Source organism: Lampetra fluviatilis, chromosome 38 (genome assembly GCF_964198595.1).
Source record: "Lampetra fluviatilis chromosome 38, kcLamFluv1.1, whole genome shotgun sequence".
In the NCBI taxonomy this organism is placed as follows: Eukaryota; Metazoa; Chordata; class Hyperoartia; order Petromyzontiformes; family Petromyzontidae; genus Lampetra; species Lampetra fluviatilis.
The window spans coordinates 2,908,483-2,924,604 of record NC_136312.1 but is presented as its reverse complement, the minus strand read 5'-3'; the positions used below and the strand labels follow the sequence as shown (position 1 = coordinate 2,924,604).

General features: G+C 56.9%; 1 pseudogene across 1 annotated transcript; it reads left to right on the top strand.

Moving 5' to 3' along the window:
- Positions 1 to 2,342: 2,342 nt before the first annotated feature.
- LOC144945549 (glucoside xylosyltransferase 1-like) lies at positions 2,343 to 16,122 on the top strand (annotated as a pseudogene). Its single transcript, XR_013639685.1, has 8 exons — positions 2,343 to 2,661; positions 8,070 to 8,159; positions 10,137 to 10,308; positions 11,113 to 11,244; positions 12,818 to 13,069; positions 13,273 to 13,396; positions 14,483 to 14,655; positions 15,053 to 16,122. The product of XR_013639685.1 is annotated as a glucoside xylosyltransferase 1-like (transcript).

Sequence of the window (16,122 nt, the reverse complement as noted above, 5' to 3'; positions counted from 1 at the left end):
ACTTCCGGAAGCCCCCCCCCCCCGCTCCTTTTCACCGCCCCCCTCCACAACTAGCGGCCTGCTGAGGGGGTCGCGAGGGGGAGGAGCCCAGACAAGGGGCGGGGCTAATGAAAGGGAGGGAGGGGTCACGGTAGGGGGAGGGACTAAGGCGAGCTGTCAATCACCGGCCTCGTGTGGTTATTGTCATCACACGCACGCCAACACAGATCTTAGGGGCCGTCCATAAATGACGTCACGCGATTTTGGACGATTTTTGACCCCCCCCCCTCTCGTCACACGGCGTCACAAAAGTCAGACCCCCCCCTAAAATATGACGTCATAAAGCTCTGCCCCCCCCCCCAATAAAACATGCTTCAAATCGCGTTAAACTATTGTTATTGTAGTGCGTATTTAATGTGGCGCTGCACTCTGATGTTGTAGGAGAAAACATTTATTAAAACGTCTATTTAATTAAGTAGAACGTGTTGTCTATATTTATTTAAGGTTGCGCGTTTTGATGTGACGTCACATTTCTCAAACCGTCACACATCGTCACAAATGTCTGACCCCCCCCCAGGTGCGTGACGTCATTTATGGACGACCCCTTAATTCCCGGCCAGATGCGACACGCAATCTCAACGAGACCTCTTCACCTGTGAACCTACTACTGTACTACTACTATTATTATTATCCGAGTATCCGCGAGTGGCCCACCTCTTGTTCCCCCACCACTCCTCCCCACCACCACCCCTCCCCCCCACCACTCACCCCTCCCCCCCACCACTCCCCCCCCACCACTCCCCCTCACCACTCACCCCCACTCCTTCCCCCCAACACTTTCCCCACCCCTCCCCCCCACCACTAACCCCTCCCCCCCACCACTCACCCCTCCCCCCCACCACTCCCCCCCACCACTCCCCCTCACCACTCACCCCCACCCCTCCCCCCCACCCCTCCCCCCCACCACTCACCCCTCCCCCCCACCACTCACCCCTCCCCCCCACCACTCCCCCCCACCACTCCCCCTCACCACTCACCCCCACTCCTTCCCCCCAACACTCCCCCCACCCCTCCCACCACCAATCCCCCTCCCCCCCACCACTCACCCCCACCCCTCCCCCCACCCCTCCCCCCCACCCCTCCCCCCACCACTCACCCCTCCCCCCCGCCACTCACCCCTCCCCCCCACCACTCCCCCTCACCACTCACCCCCACTCCTTCCCCCCAACACTCCCCCCACCCCTCCCACCACCAATTCCCCTCCCCCCCACCACTCACCCCCACCCCTCCCCCCACCCCTCCCCCCCACCCCTCCCCCCCACCACTCACCCCTCCCCCCCGCCACTCACCCCTCCCCCCCACCACTCACCCCTCCCCCCCACCACTCCCCCCCACCACTCCCCCTCACCACTCACCCCCACTCCTTCCCCCCAACACTCCCCCCACCCCTCCCACCACCAATCCCCCTTCCCCCCACCATCACCCCCACCCCTCCCCCCACCCCTCCCCCCCACCACTCACCCCCACCCCTCCCCCCACCCCTCCCCCCCACCCCTCCCCCCACCACTCACCCCTCCCCCCCGCCACTCACCCCTCCCCCCCACCACTCCCCCTCACCACTCACCCCCACTCCTTCCCCCCAACACTCCCCCCACCCCTCCCACCACCAATTCCCCTCCCCCCCACCACTCACCCCCACCCCTCCCCCCACCCCTCCCCCCCACCCCTCCCCCCCACCACTCACCCCTCCCCCCCGCCACTCACCCCTCCCCCCCACCACTCACCCCTCCCCCCCCACCACTCCCCCCCACCACTCCCCCTCACCACTCACCCCCACTCCTTCCCCCCACCATCACCCCCACCCCTCCCCCCACCCCTCCCCCCCACCACTCACCCCCACCCCTCCCCCCACCCCTCCCCCCCACCCCTCCCCCCACCACTCACCCCTCCCCCCCGCCACTCACCCCTCCCCCCCACCACTCCCCCTCACCACTCACCCCCACTCCTTCCCCCCAACACTCCCCCACCCCTCCCACCACCAATTCCCCTCCCCCCCACCACTCACCCCCACCCCTCCCCCCACCCCTCCCCCCCACCCCTCCCCCCCACCACTCACCCCTCCCCCCCGCCACTCACCCCTCCCCCCCACCACTCACCCCTCCCCCCCACCACTCCCCCCCACCACTCCCCCTCACCACTCACCCCCACTCCTTCCCCCCAACACTCCCCCCACCCCTCCCACCACCAATCCCCCTTCCCCCCACCATCACCCCCACCCCTCCCCCCACCCCTCCCCCCCACCCCTCCCCCCCACCAATCTCCCCCCACCACTCACCCCCCCACCCCTCCCCCCCACTCCCCCCATGCGCGTCTCGTGTAGAGGCCACGGCACTGATTGCGCCCAGCCGTGCCGAGCGTGGCCCCTGCGCCCCCCCCCCACCCCCTGCACCACCATGAGGCCGGTGTAGCAAACATGCGGCGCGGCGTGCGCGCGGCGACACCCGCCTTGCTCTCTCCACTGCTGCAGCTGTCGCTCGCGGCGGCGGCGGCGGTGGTGGTGGTCGCGGTGTCCGCGGTTGGGGCCTCGGAGCGATGTCCTCGCGCTGCCGCGGAGGGTGGCTCCTCGCCGGCGGCGAATCTATCCGAGCGGCGGGCAGCGCGCGGGACGCCGTGGAGACGACGGTAACGGTGGTTACTCTGTGTGATGGTGGTGGTCACTCTGTGTGATGGTGGTGGTTACTCTGTGTAGTGGTGGTGGTCACTCTGTGTGGTGGTCACTCTGCGTAGTGGTGGTGGTGGTCACTGTGTGGTGGTGGTCACTCTGTGTGGTGGTGGTCACTCTGTGTAGTGGTGGTGGTCACTCTGTGTGGTGGTCACTCTGTGTAGTGGTGGTGGTGGTGGTCACTCTGTGTGGTGGTGGTCACTCTGTGTGGTGGTGGTGGTCACTCTGTGTAGTGGTGGTGGTGGTCACTCTGCGTGGTGGTGGTGGTGGTGGTGGTCACTCTGCGTGGTGGTGGTGGTGGTCACTCTGTGTGGTGGTGGTCACTCTGTGTGATGGTGGTGGTGGTCACTCTGTGTAGTGGTGGTGGTGGTCACTGTGTAGTGGTGGTGGTGGTCACTCTGTGTAGTGGTGGTGGTCACTGTGTAGTGGTGGTGGTGGTGGTCACTCTGTGTAGTGGTGGTGGTCACTGTGTAGTGGTGGTGGTCACTCTGTGTGATGGTGGTGGTGGTCACTCTGTGTAGTGGTGGTCACTCTGTGTGGTGGTGGTGGTCACTATGTGTGGTGGTGGTGGTCACTCTGTGTGGTGGTGGTCACTCTGTGTAGTGGTGGTGGTCACTGTGTAGTGGTGGTGGTGGTCACTCTGTGTAGTGGTGGTGGTCACTGTGTAGTGGTGGTGGTCACTCTGTGTAGTGGTGGTCACTGTGTGATGGTGGTGGTGGTCACTCTGTGTAGTGGTGGTCACTCTGTGTGGTGGTGGTGGTCACTCTGTGTGGTGGTGGTGGTGGTCACTCTGTGTAGTGGTGGTGGTGGTCACTCTGTGTGGTGGTGGTGGTGGTCACTCTGTGTAGTGGTGGTGGTGGTCACTCTGTGTGATGGTGGTGGTGGTCACTCTGTGTGGTGGTGGTCACTCTGTGTAGTGGTGGTGGTCACTCTGTGTGGTGGTGGTGGTCACTCTGTGTGGTGGTGGTGGTCACTCTGTGTAGTGGTGGTGGTCACTCTGTGTGGTGGTGGTGGTCACTCTGTGTAGTGGTGGTGGTCACTCTGTGTGGTGGTGGTGGTCACTCTGTGTAGTGGTGGTGGTCACTCTGTGTAGTGGTGGTGGTCACTCTGTGTGGTGGTGGTGGTCACTCTGTGTAGTGGTGGTGGTCACTCTGTGTGGTGGTGGTGGTCACTCTGTGTAGTGGTGGTGGTCACTCTGTGTAGTGGTGGTGGTCACTCTGTGTGGTGGTGGTGGTCACTCTGTGTGGTGGTGGTGGTCACTCTGTGTGGTGGTGGTGGTCACTCTGTGTGGTGGTGGTGGTCACTCTGTGTAGTGGTGGTGGTGGTCACTGTGTAGTGGTGGTGGTGGTCACTCTGTGTAGTGGTGGTGGTCACTGTGTAGTGGTGGTGGTGGTGGTCACTCTGTGTAGTGGTGGTGGTCACTGTGTAGTGGTGGTGGTGGTCACTCTGTGTAGTGGTGGTGGTGGTCACTCTGTGTAGTGGTGGTCACTCTGTGTGATGGTGGTGGTGGTCACTCTGTGTAGTGGTGGTCACTCTGTGTGGTGGTGGTCACTGTGTAGTGGTGGTGGTGGTCACTCTGTGTAGTGGTGGTGGTGGTCACTCTGTGTAGTGGTGGTCACTGTGTGATGGTGGTGGTGGTCACTCTGTGTGGTGGTGGTCACTCTGTGTGGTGGTAGTGGTCACTCTGTGTGGTGGTGGTGGTCACTCTGTGTAGTGGTGGTGGTCACTCTGTGTAGTGGTGGTGGTGGTCACTCTGTGTGGTGGTGGTGGTGGTCACTCTGTGTAGTGGTGGTGGTGGTCACTCTGTGTGATGGTGGTGGTGGTCACTCTGTGTGGTGGTGGTCACTCTGTGTTGTGGTGGTGGTCACTCTGTGTAGTGGTGGTGGTCACTCTGTGTGGTGGTGGTGGTCACTCTGTGTAGTGGTGGTGGTCACTCTGTGTGGTGGTGGTGGTCACTCTGTGTAGTGGTGGTGGTCACTCTGTGTAGTGGTGGTGGTCACTCTGTGTGGTGGTGGTGGTCACTCTGTGTGGTGGTGGTGGTCACTCTGTGTGGTGGTGGTGGTCACTCTGTGTGGTGGTGGTGGTCACTCTGTGTGATGGTGGTGGTCACTCTGTGTAGTGGTGGTGGTGGTCACTGTGTAGTGGTGGTGGTGGTCACTCTGTGTAGTGGTGGTGGTCACTGTGTAGTGGTGGTGGTGGTGGTCACTCTGTGTAGTGGTGGTGGTCACTGTGTAGTGGTGGTGGTGGTCACTCTGTGTAGTGGTGGTGGTGGTCACTCTGTGTAGTGGTGGTCACTCTGTGTGATGGTGGTGGTGGTCACTCTGTGTAGTGGTGGTCACTCTGTGTGGTGGTGGTCACTGTGTAGTGGTGGTGGTGGTCACTCTGTGTAGTGGTGGTGGTGGTCACTCTGTGTAGTGGTGGTCACTGTGTGATGGTGGTGGTGGTCACTCTGTGTGGTGGTGGTCACTCTGTGTGGTGGTAGTGGTCACTCTGTGTGGTGGTGGTGGTCACTCTGTGTAGTGGTGGTGGTCACTCTGTGTAGTGGTGGTGGTGGTCACTCTGTGTGGTGGTGGTGGTGGTCACTCTGTGTAGTGGTGGTGGTGGTCACTCTGTGTGATGGTGGTGGTGGTCACTCTGTGTGGTGGTGGTCACTCTGTGTAGTGGTGGTGGTCACTCTGTGTGGTGGTGGTGGTCACTCTGTGTAGTGGTGGTGGTCACTCTGTGTGGTGGTGGTGGTCACTCTGTGTAGTGGTGGTGGTCACTCTGTGTAGTGGTGGTGGTCACTCTGTGTGGTGGTGGTGGTCACTCTGTGTGGTGGTGGTGGTCACTCTGTGTAGTGGTGGTGGTGGTCACTCTGTGTGGTGGTGGTGGTCACTCTGTATAGTGGTGGTCACTCTGTGTGGTGGTGGTGGTCACTCTGTGTAGTGGTGGTGGTGGTGGTGGTCACTCTGTGTAGTGGTGGTGGTGGTGGTGGTCACTCTGTGTAGTGGTGGTCACTCTGTGTGGTGGTGGTGGTGGTCACTCTGTGTAGTGGTGGTCACTCTGTGTGGTGGTGGTGGTCACTCTGTGTAGTGGTGGTGGTGGTCACTCTGCGTGGTGGTGGTCACTCTGTGTAGTGGTGGTGGTGGTCACTGTGTAGTGGTGGTCACTCTGTGTACTGGTGGTGGTGGTCACTGTGTAGTGGTGGTGGTCACTCTGTGTACTGGTGGTCACTCTGTAGTGGTGGTGGTGGTCACTCTGTAGTGGTGGTGGTGGTCACTCTGTGTGGTGGTGGTCACTCTGTGTAGTGGTGGTGGTCACTGTGTAGTGGTGGTGGTCACTCTGTGTAGTGGTGGTGGTGGTCACTGTGTAGTGGTGGTGGTGGTCACTCTGTGTAGTGGTGGTCACTGTGTGATGGTGGTGGTGGTCACTCTGTGTAGTGGTGGTCACTCTGTGTGGTGGTGGTGGTCACTCTGTGTGATGGTGGTGGTCACTCTGTGTGATGGTGGTGGTGGTCACTCTGTGTAGTGGTGGTGGTGGTCACTGTGTAGTGGTGGTGGTGGTCACTCTGTGTAGTGGTGGTGGTCACTGTGTAGTGGTGGTGGTGGTGGTCACTCTGTGTAGTGGTGGTGGTCTCTGTGTAGTGGTGGTGGTGGTCACTCTGTGTGATGGTGGTGGTGGTCACTCTGTGTAGTGGTGGTCACTCTGTGTGGTGGTGGTGGTCACTGTGTAGTGGTGGTGGTGGTCACTCTGTGTAGTGGTGGTGGTGGTCACTCTGTGTGGTGGTGGTGGTGGTCACTCTGTGTAGTGGTGGTGGTGGTCACTCTGTGTAGTGGTGGTGGTGGTCACTCTGTGTGATGGTGGTGGTGGTCACTCTGTGTGGTGGTGGTCACTCTGTGTAGTGGTGGTGGTCACTCTGTGTGGTGGTGGTGGTCACTCTGTGTGGTGGTGGTGGTGGTCACTCTGTGTAGTGGTGGTCACTCTGTGTAGTGGTGGTGGTCACTCTGTGTAGTGGTGGTGGTCACTCTGTGTGGTGGTGGTGGTCACTCTGTGTAGTGGTGGTGGTCACTCTGTGTGGTGGTGGTGGTCACTCTGTGTAGTGGTGGTGGTCACTCTGTGTAGTGGTGGTGGTCACTCTGTGTAGTGGTGGTGGTCACTCTGTGTAGTGGTGGTGGTCACTCTGTGTGGTGGTGGTGGTCACTCTGTGTAGTGGTGGTGGTGGTCACTCTGTGTGGTGGTGGTGGTCACTCTGTATAGTGGTGGTCACTCTGTGTGGTGGTGGTGGTCACTCTGTGTAGTGGTGGTGGTCACTCTGTGTAGTGGTGGTCACTCTGTGTGGGGGTGGTGGTCACTCTGTGTAGTGGTGGTGGTGGTCACTGCGTGGTGGTGGTGGTCACTCTGTGTGGTGGTGGTCACTGTGTAGTGGTGGTCACTCTGTGTACTGGTGGTGGTGGTCACTGTGTAGTGGTGGTGGTCACTCTGTGTACTGGTGGTCACTCTGTAGTGGTGGTGGTGGTCACTCTGTGTGGTGGTCACTCTGTGTGGAGTCATCGCAGTGCTGGCGTAGTGTTCAGGTGTGGTTGTGTTTAATCGGGTTAGGTGAGAACTCTAACAGAGACTCATTTGCAAGAGCGACCTGGGGACATGAATGTGCCGCTAGCGGGCGACGATTGCTGCAGTGGGTGTAGAATCCCAATTGAGAAGCTTGCGGTGAAATTTAGCAATTTGGCAAACGCGTACCCCGGCACACAGTGGCCAACTCTTGCGAATTCCGTCACGGGGTCGGTCTTTTAACGTCAGCTGTGGAGCAGACGGCGCGAGGTACGATCGAGGAATGAATGACCAGGGCGGCCGTTGGAGTTGAACCGTAAACAAGGCGCGGATGCTCAACAAACTACGTTGCCACCCCGGGTTTTAACGGCACATTGATATATTTACGCGATCTAACCCAGAAAACCTCGTTTATGGATGATGTTGGTCGCGAAAGCCTACGTGTTGTTAAACTGACTTTACTAAGCACCTTTGGTGTGCAGTGGTTATTGATAATTACCACGAACCTGTGTCATTCGCTTATTACTACACATGGAGTTAATATTCTGACAAAAAGCCAGGAATAAAGTCAATATCGTCAGAAATCTAAGCAGGCTCTGTGCCTGCATAGTGCTTAGATGGGTGACCACCAGTCACAAACGGGATGATATTGGCTTGCAGGGGGGTCCCGTGGTGTGTAATGTCGATGTCTGGAGCGGATTTAGTCCTGTATAGATAGTGGGTGTGTGTCCACGCAGCATTCTTGCCAATGTGCTCACGGATACCTTTATGGTTGTCTTAATGGTTCAGTCTAAATTCACTCATTGCTGCAATTAACACTGCCTCTTTGTCCGTCTAGGTGTGACAGCCAGCAGAGCTGGTGGAACCCCTACTGGATGCTTCCTGAAGACATGAGTGGGGCTGATTGCTTCTGGGAATCGGCAAAAAGGTGGCCCAACTGATTGACAACAGAGGCACTCGCAACTGCAAACCACACAACTGCATTTTTATTTACATGCTTTTATTTAACTCACTCCGTCTGTTGTCGTATCCTTAAAAACACTTGTAACTCAATTTTTACCCACTTCCCAATTTGCTATCGACTGCAAACTTGGTATATGTATGTCATACTGATAACAATACTATATTCTATCATTAAACGTAAAAAATATATATTTTTGAACATTTTACACGCTTTTATTTAACTCACTCTGTCTTGTTGTCATATCCTCAAATCTTGTAACTCAATTTCAACTGTCTTCCCAATGCCGTATCGACTGCAAACTTGGTATACTTATGTCATACTGATGACAATACTATATTCTATCATTAAAAATTAAAAATTTAAATTTTTAAACTGTATTTTTTACGGGTCTAATTGTCCACGCTCAACTCACGTTGCCTGTAAATCACCACGGTCCCTTACGTTATGGCAAGCTGCGGGGCCACTTCCAGGAGTCGTGGAGTTCTGCCATTACGAGTATGGTACATTTCATTAAAGCGTGTTTTTTTTTTTAATTCATTTTTAAAATTTTATTTTGGAATGCTGTGAACTCGAGTCAGGGTCAAACCCTCAAGAGGCGTAGGCCGTGCAAGCACCTCACCATCGCTGGATCCCATCCTTGCAGAGCTCCAAAGACAAACTGCAATATCCCACAATCTGTTGCCTTCAGATCTTTCCCATGGTCGCCGACCTTTGAATGCCACTACGATCCGTCTAACCTGCCCTCTTCCCTCCTTCACATGTACCCAACCCACGGCAACCTATGGCTGATGGCATATACAGTGCTTTCTTGCCATGTGCTATCTGAACTTGCACATTTATTACCTAATCCTGCCATGGAATGCCAGATAATGTCCACCGATATTACAAAGCCTAGAGTTGTTTGTGCGCCATCCTCAAATGTCAATCATCTCCAATGTTGCACCATTGACCTGAAAACAATAAACACGCAATGCATCAGTGATTCAATTAAAATCTATTTTGATGCTCAATATATGCATCGAACCCTGCACATAATTATTGATCAATATTGAAATTTGAATTCAAATCGCATTGCAGTAATATGCACCCTTAGAAAAACTAGCGAGATTGACAATATAAACGCTACGGGATATTATATCTCATCGTCAGTCCGCAACGGCCGTCAGCGCTCTCCACGCTTGCCCGTCCCTCGCACGGTCCCGTCAGCATCGGCTGCACCGGTTTATCTGTCGGTGTCATCACATTTGTCATCCAATTGATCTTGCGTCGTCCTCTCCTCCTCTCCTCCTACATGGCCTGTAAGATAAGGCGATAGAACGGGACAAAATAAATGAGCCTGAAATCTCGTGACGACCTGGAATCGTGTCAGTAGATTGGGCGATGCAGCGGTGACACTTGTGCCTCGCAGCAACAAGTGCCTGGGTTTGATTCCCAACCTCGAGCACCTTTCTGTGTGGAGTTTGTGTGTTCTTCCCCTGTCCTGCACTGGTTTCCTCTGGCTTCTCCAATTCCCCCCCATAACTAAACACTAGAATGTAAGTGGTCTTGGCCAATGCGCCTTAATATTGAAAAGGCATATTACTCAGTTGGGATGACACACAGCAGCAACATCGCCCCCCATTCTGCGAAAACTTGGCAGGACCCTCCCCAAAAAGCGTTGAGACTCGGCGAGGCTTCCCTGGGTAAACAAGGGTAGCGACGATCGGCCCGCTTGGGGGGTGGCGTGGGTGGACGGTTGCTTGGCAGGCGTTAGGACGGTATGCGGCCGCGCTTGTCATCGCGTGGGTGTGCGACTGCACTTGTGTGGGTGTGCGACTGTGCTTTTCGTCACATGGGTGTGCGGCTGCACTTGTTGTGTGGGTGTGCGACCACACTTGTTGTGTGGGTGTGTGACCGTGCTTGTTGTCGCGTGGGCGTGCGACTGCGCTCGTCGTTGTGTAGGTGTACGCGTGGAGGGAGCGTGGCCGAGGCGCTGCAGCTGGCGGTGGTGGCGTGCGGCGCTCGCCTCGAGGAGACCATGGTCATGCTCAAGTCCGCAGCGCTCTTCAGCCGTGCACGCCTGCATGCGCACATCTTCGCAGAGGACGAACTGCACGCCGGCTTTCGGGAGCAGGTGAACGCACAGCAGGGCCGGAATGCGTGGTGCCGGCTACACCACCACCTTGTCGTGTCTGTGGTGCCGGCTACACCACCACCTTGTTGTGTCTGTGGTTCTAGCCGCACCACCACCTTGTGCGCGGTGCTGGTCACAATACACCCGTCGTGTGCCGTGTTGTCTCTCAATGACGCTCGCCTGAGCAGTGCGCGAAGTTAAACGGGGAGTCATCTCCTCCAGCATGGTGGCGTAGCCCAGTGGTAGCGCCTCTGCCGCTTGTTAGACTTTTGCGAATTGAATCCGACAGGTCACCCTGGTTACTACTGTGGGTATATTAACCGCTGTCTGATTCACGGTGGATGTTAGACATCCTCCAATGTCATCCAAAATGAGTGCCATTGTGTGCCGGCGTCCTTATCCAAATTACCGGCAAAAACTACCGGCAACACACTAAATTGGGATTACACAGCAACGTCGCCTCCTGCTGTAAAACTATTGGAGGCTATAACTGTGAAACAGCAGCGTCTACGTGCTAGCCCTGCACGATAGGAATGGCGTAATTAGCAAATGTACTTAATTATTATTAAGTGTGGTCTTCCCGGTTTGGCCGCGTGTGGAACTTCTCGTCTGCCAAGCTTTTGCTGCGCACTGCTGCGGGGATATTCACCTCAACTCCCGAAGGCGCCCACAGCAGTCCGTGGCGAAAGCTTGAGAGAAGACAGCCTCAACACGTGGCCTAGCCGGGAAGAGCTTGCTCGGACTCCGAGTGGCTGTGAAAACCCCCGTTTTGTGAATGTGCGTGTCCGTTCCCCACCCATTCAGCTGCTGGCGTGGCCGTTGCGGTATCGGAGGAAGCTGTCATTCTCGCTGTACCCAATCACCTTCCCCGCCGACAACGCGGACGCCTGGAGGAAACTCTTTAAGCCCTGCGCCTCTCAACGCCTCTTCCTGCCTGTAAGGGCCTGGAGACACGGACGCTTCGCTGCTGCGAAACCTGAAGGCGCAAGCAGCGTTGCCACGATATCACGTCTCACGATACGATATTTATTTTCATAACAATTGGGTTTCTATATAAATAGCCAGTGCTTTGTAAAGCGGTTCGTCGCCAGAGAGCGTTTCCCAGTTCTCCTCGAACGCTAATAAAATGTATATGGATGGGCGGCTTGATGGCAACACTTACGACTAACGTCTGGTGCTTCACAGCAGGATACGCCACTCCTGTGCCTCTCGTGAGAGCACTTAGAATTCCTGACGCCAGGCCGCTCGCGCCATGGCACGTCGACCCAGGAGTGGAGGGCGGCACTCATCTTCGTTGCCGGCCCAGTGGGGGGACGGTCGGGGTTACATCTGTAGGGGGATGACTCGTGTCTGGCCACGTCGCTCAGCGGTGGAGCGAGCGCCTCGCGATTGGAAGCTTGCGAGTTCAAATTCTGGTCGGAGGTCGGTTCGATGGTTCACGGGAAGAGACGATGTTTTTTGGGCTTCACTGCAGAGCGTCGGACCTGGCAGTAGGTGGCAATGTTCACCACCACACCCGGTCACAGTACAAATTATGACCCCGTTTACAACAGAATGTAAATTGGATTCGCTCAACGATTTTGGCCAAAACGTAAATATCCCACCTCATCGAGTTGGATTATAATTTGCAACATTGAGAAATATTTGTACCCGTCATGCCGTACATCGTACGACCCGGCCAGGTGGCTTGGCGGTTGAGCGAGCGGCCCGCAATGGGAAGGTTGGGTGGTTGACTTGGCCAATCATCTCCATGGACGCTAAAATAACTTCCACCTACTTTATTTGGAAGTCATCAGTGGTTGTCGTGTAGGTGGACTCACTACCTTGATGCTTATGTGAACCGGACATCACTGCGATTTTATTTGGTATTGCACGAAATAAGTAGATACCCACTCGTACAGAGATAGTTGCTGCCGCTGGCACTTTGGTATCGTCTCAAGAATTGTTAAACACCGTTCTTCGTGCCCCTCACAAAATTAGTTTCACACCGACCAATCATTACCGTTAAATAGTTTGCAGCTACTGCTCAAAGCTTTGCACGATTGGTCGGCTCTCACAGCGTCAAGTGGTCCGGCTTCAGGGCTTGTCTTTAGTGTACCATGACCTAGAAATGAAAGTTCTCATTTGGGATCAATAACAACCACATTGCGTATAGCAGCACAGCACGGAACTGCAGTTGTAATGTCCTCAGGCCTGTCCCCATTGATCACATTTAAAACACGTACAACTGAACAAGTGTTAGAATGCGTTACGAAACGTAATTCATTCTTACTGGAAAACAAGTACTGCTGCTGGAAATAATTTAAAATCGATTTAACGTCTAACTGCCCAAGCGCCACCGTATGGGAAAGACAACCAACAGCGGTTGTCATTGGCCATACTTGCCCCCTGCCATAGGCATGAGGAATGTCCACCACTGGCTCAGGGCTGTAACAGGGGACAAGCGCCGCCTCGTTGCTCAAAAGGCCCCCCCCCCTTCCCGCGCATGGTGGTGGTGGTGTTGCCGCAGCTGCTGCTGCCCCACGTGGGCTGGCTGCTCTACGTGGACACGGACGTGCTCTTCCTGGCGCCTGTCGACGAGCTGTGGGCGCTGCGTCGCCGCTTCGGGACCTGGCGCCTCGCGGGCCTCGCGCCCGAGCACGAGCTGCTGCAGATCGGCTGGTACAACCGCTTCGGCCGCCACCCCTACCTGGGCCGCACGGGGGTCAACTCCGGGGTTATGCTCATGGATCTGGCAGGCCTGCGCACCGCGCAGTTTAAGGTGGGAGCCGGGATCGCTCGGTCCGGCGCCGGCCTTTCTGAATCCTTTCCAAGTAAGGTCGAGTGGGTTAATGCGTTAACTCTGTCCGTCGGTCTCCAATAGGTTCGGGGGAGGCATGGTAACTCACGTTATCATGGCGATTAAAGTTTGGGAACAACATTGCGTCGCTGCGAGGGACCGAACCGTCTTTTGCGATCCCTCAGAACGACATGAGCGCCGTGCCGCTGGCCTGGGGCGAGATGCTGCTGCCACTCTACAACAAGTACCGGCTGAACATCACGTGGGGCGACCAGGACCTGCTCAACATCATCTTCCACTACAACCCCGGTGAGGCCCCCGCCGAATCAGTAACGGGGTGGGAGCGTGTCGCCAGACAGAGCCGCTGCGCATCGAGGGTTTCTGTGGCCTCCACCCACGCGCGACCACCGTCGGACCTGCGCTTTGGCAAGTACAGCGGCGCTGCCCTCGCTTTGGCATTGAAAAGAAAACCGCACAGCGTTTGCTGAAGAGCCGCCGACAGAAGGTCGGCATACGAGGCAGCGGGCGGTGTGGTCGTTTGTAGCGTTGGCGCTCGCGGTTGCTGGGCGTGCGCCAACAGGCTCGGATGGCACTACCGCGGGTGGTGAGCGACTGCGCCGTGTTTGTAAACACCGGAAAATCAGGTCGGTGGTGCATTTGCTCAATCCTGGCTGCTTAATCGGCAAGTTTATTTATTGATGCAGCTGTAGTTTATTTTTGGCCTCTCGTTTACGTTTAATTTGACCGTGTGGCGCTGTTGGAGTCGTCAACTCACAGCTGCGATGTCACCGCTGTTTGGATGATGGACCGCCAGGCGAAACGCCGGGGCCGTGTTGTCAGCAGAGGGCAGCGCAGCACGGTGAAGTATGGTCAGTTAACTTCCATGACCCACGTGGTAGAGGGAAGGCTTCACCCAGCAGTCGGTTGACAAAAGGATATTCATTATTAAGGGGATTTATTGTTCTTATTATGCTGGTTTATCAGGAAAGCCTCTCCGAGTCACAGGACCTTTTTTCAGAAGGGTCCTGCCATGTTTTCGCAGTAGGGGGCGATGTTGCTGTTGTGTGTGTGATCACAACTGAGTAATTCTCAGGCACATTTTTCACCACTGGGATGTTTTGCCCAATACCAGGGAGCCCAGAGGAAACCCATGCAGACAGGGAGAGAGCTTACAAACGCCACGTAGAAAGGCGGCTCAGTCAGGAACACAGCCTAGGCCCTTCTACCCTAACCATAACTGTATAATTGTGTCACTAAAGACCTTCGCACTGCTGCGGTTTCCTCTTTAACGACGAGGCGGGCATCACGACGGGCCCCCGCCTGGTTAAATAGTGGCCCGGCACAAGGGCCGCACGGGTTGATGCGCGTCTCCCCGCGCCGCGCGCGGCCCCACAGAGATGGTGCACGTCTTCGATTGCCGCTGGAACTTCCGTCCCGACCACTGCATGTACGGCAGCAACTGCGGCGGCGCCGAGCGCGACGGCGTGGCCGTGCTGCACGGCAACCGCGGCGTGTACCACGACGGCAAGCAGCCGGCCTTCCGCGCCATCTACCAGGCGCTGCTGCACGTGCGTACCTTCTTGGCCACCACACCAGTACGCCCGCGCCACGTGCACGCTGGCAACAGGGCACAGGGATACATTCTTTGAGGGGCAGCCTCAAGCTGGGGTCCACATCGGAGCGAGCAGTTGCACAACTCTGTTGCATGCAACCAAGTGGGTTGGCGCAGGCTCTTTAAAGGGGCCTCACCTCCCCCATTAAATGTTTCCTCCTCTTAGCCGGGTGCCAGCGCTCCACCGGCCATTGGCTGATGGTGCGCCTCCTGCACACTCGATAGCCTCTCTGCTGGCCTGCCCGCCTGAATGCAGATGCTCTGCGCGTGCAGCGGCCCGTCTGGCACGGACGCTGTGAAGACCCCGCCACTCCTCAACCTCACACCGTCACGGTGCGTGCGTGCGTGCGCAGTACCGCCTTGGCAGCGGCGACCTCGAGTCCGGGCTGCTGGCGCCGGCGCGTGCCGCCATGGGCGAGGCGGCGCACACGTACTGCGGCCGCGTGGCCCACGTGCTGCTGGGGCAGCTCGAGCGCAGCGCGGCAGCGGCGTCTGCGGAGCCGCAGTAGAGGACGGCGCGCGGACGTCGGTCACTACTCTCGCTCTCGCTCGCGTTCCGGGCTGTGCCTCGCGTTGTCCAATGTTTCGCTCCACGAACTGGGAGCTTCTCTTCTGGATGCTGGCTGCGATTGATGTGGGCCGGCCGACGTTACGAATCACGAGCTTCGTCAGCCGGGGCACACGGGCTCACCACTTGCGCGCGAAGTGGTGAGCCTGTAGCACACCTGGGCGAGACTACTCTGTAACAGTCCGCTGAACAGACAGGCTTACGTGCCCACTTACTGTGCTGCTGTATGTTAGTCTGCGTGTCTGTGCGTGTGTGCGAGTGTGGGTGTCAACAACATGCAGCACAACCCAAAAATCACAATCGGGACCTATAAAGCACAACCGCGAAAACCGACGTAGTGGTACTCGATCACTACACGGACGTCTCACGGGAACGCGCGTCCCCTTGGGCTGAATGCGCCACCTCCACAGAGAGGACCGCTGCTGTTTTCTAGATACATACCTCAGCTGTGCATCACGTGCTGCCCGATACACGTGGGAGGCTTGGTTCGAGTCACAGCCACGAGACTTGAGGGGCACCGCTGTAGCGCCCCCTAGTGGCGATAGAGCCACACGGGGCCCCTCGCCCCGCCCACGCGGTGCATGCTGGGAGCCGCTCTGTGTCAGTCTGCAACCCAGCGTCCCCAACCTCAGGAGGGGTGGATTGGTTAAATCACTCCCCAGCCCTTCTGCAGGAATTGAATGTGTAAGTCCTGGAAGGGTGTGGGCGACTCAGGGTGTTAATGTCTACATTGTGAGAGGCGCGTTCTGACCACGGTGCCACTGGGTCAGATCGTCGCATCTTGACCAGCAACACTAACCTCTCGTGTATCAAGACGGAAGTATTTGAGCAATAAAGCTTTCAATTACTGTACAA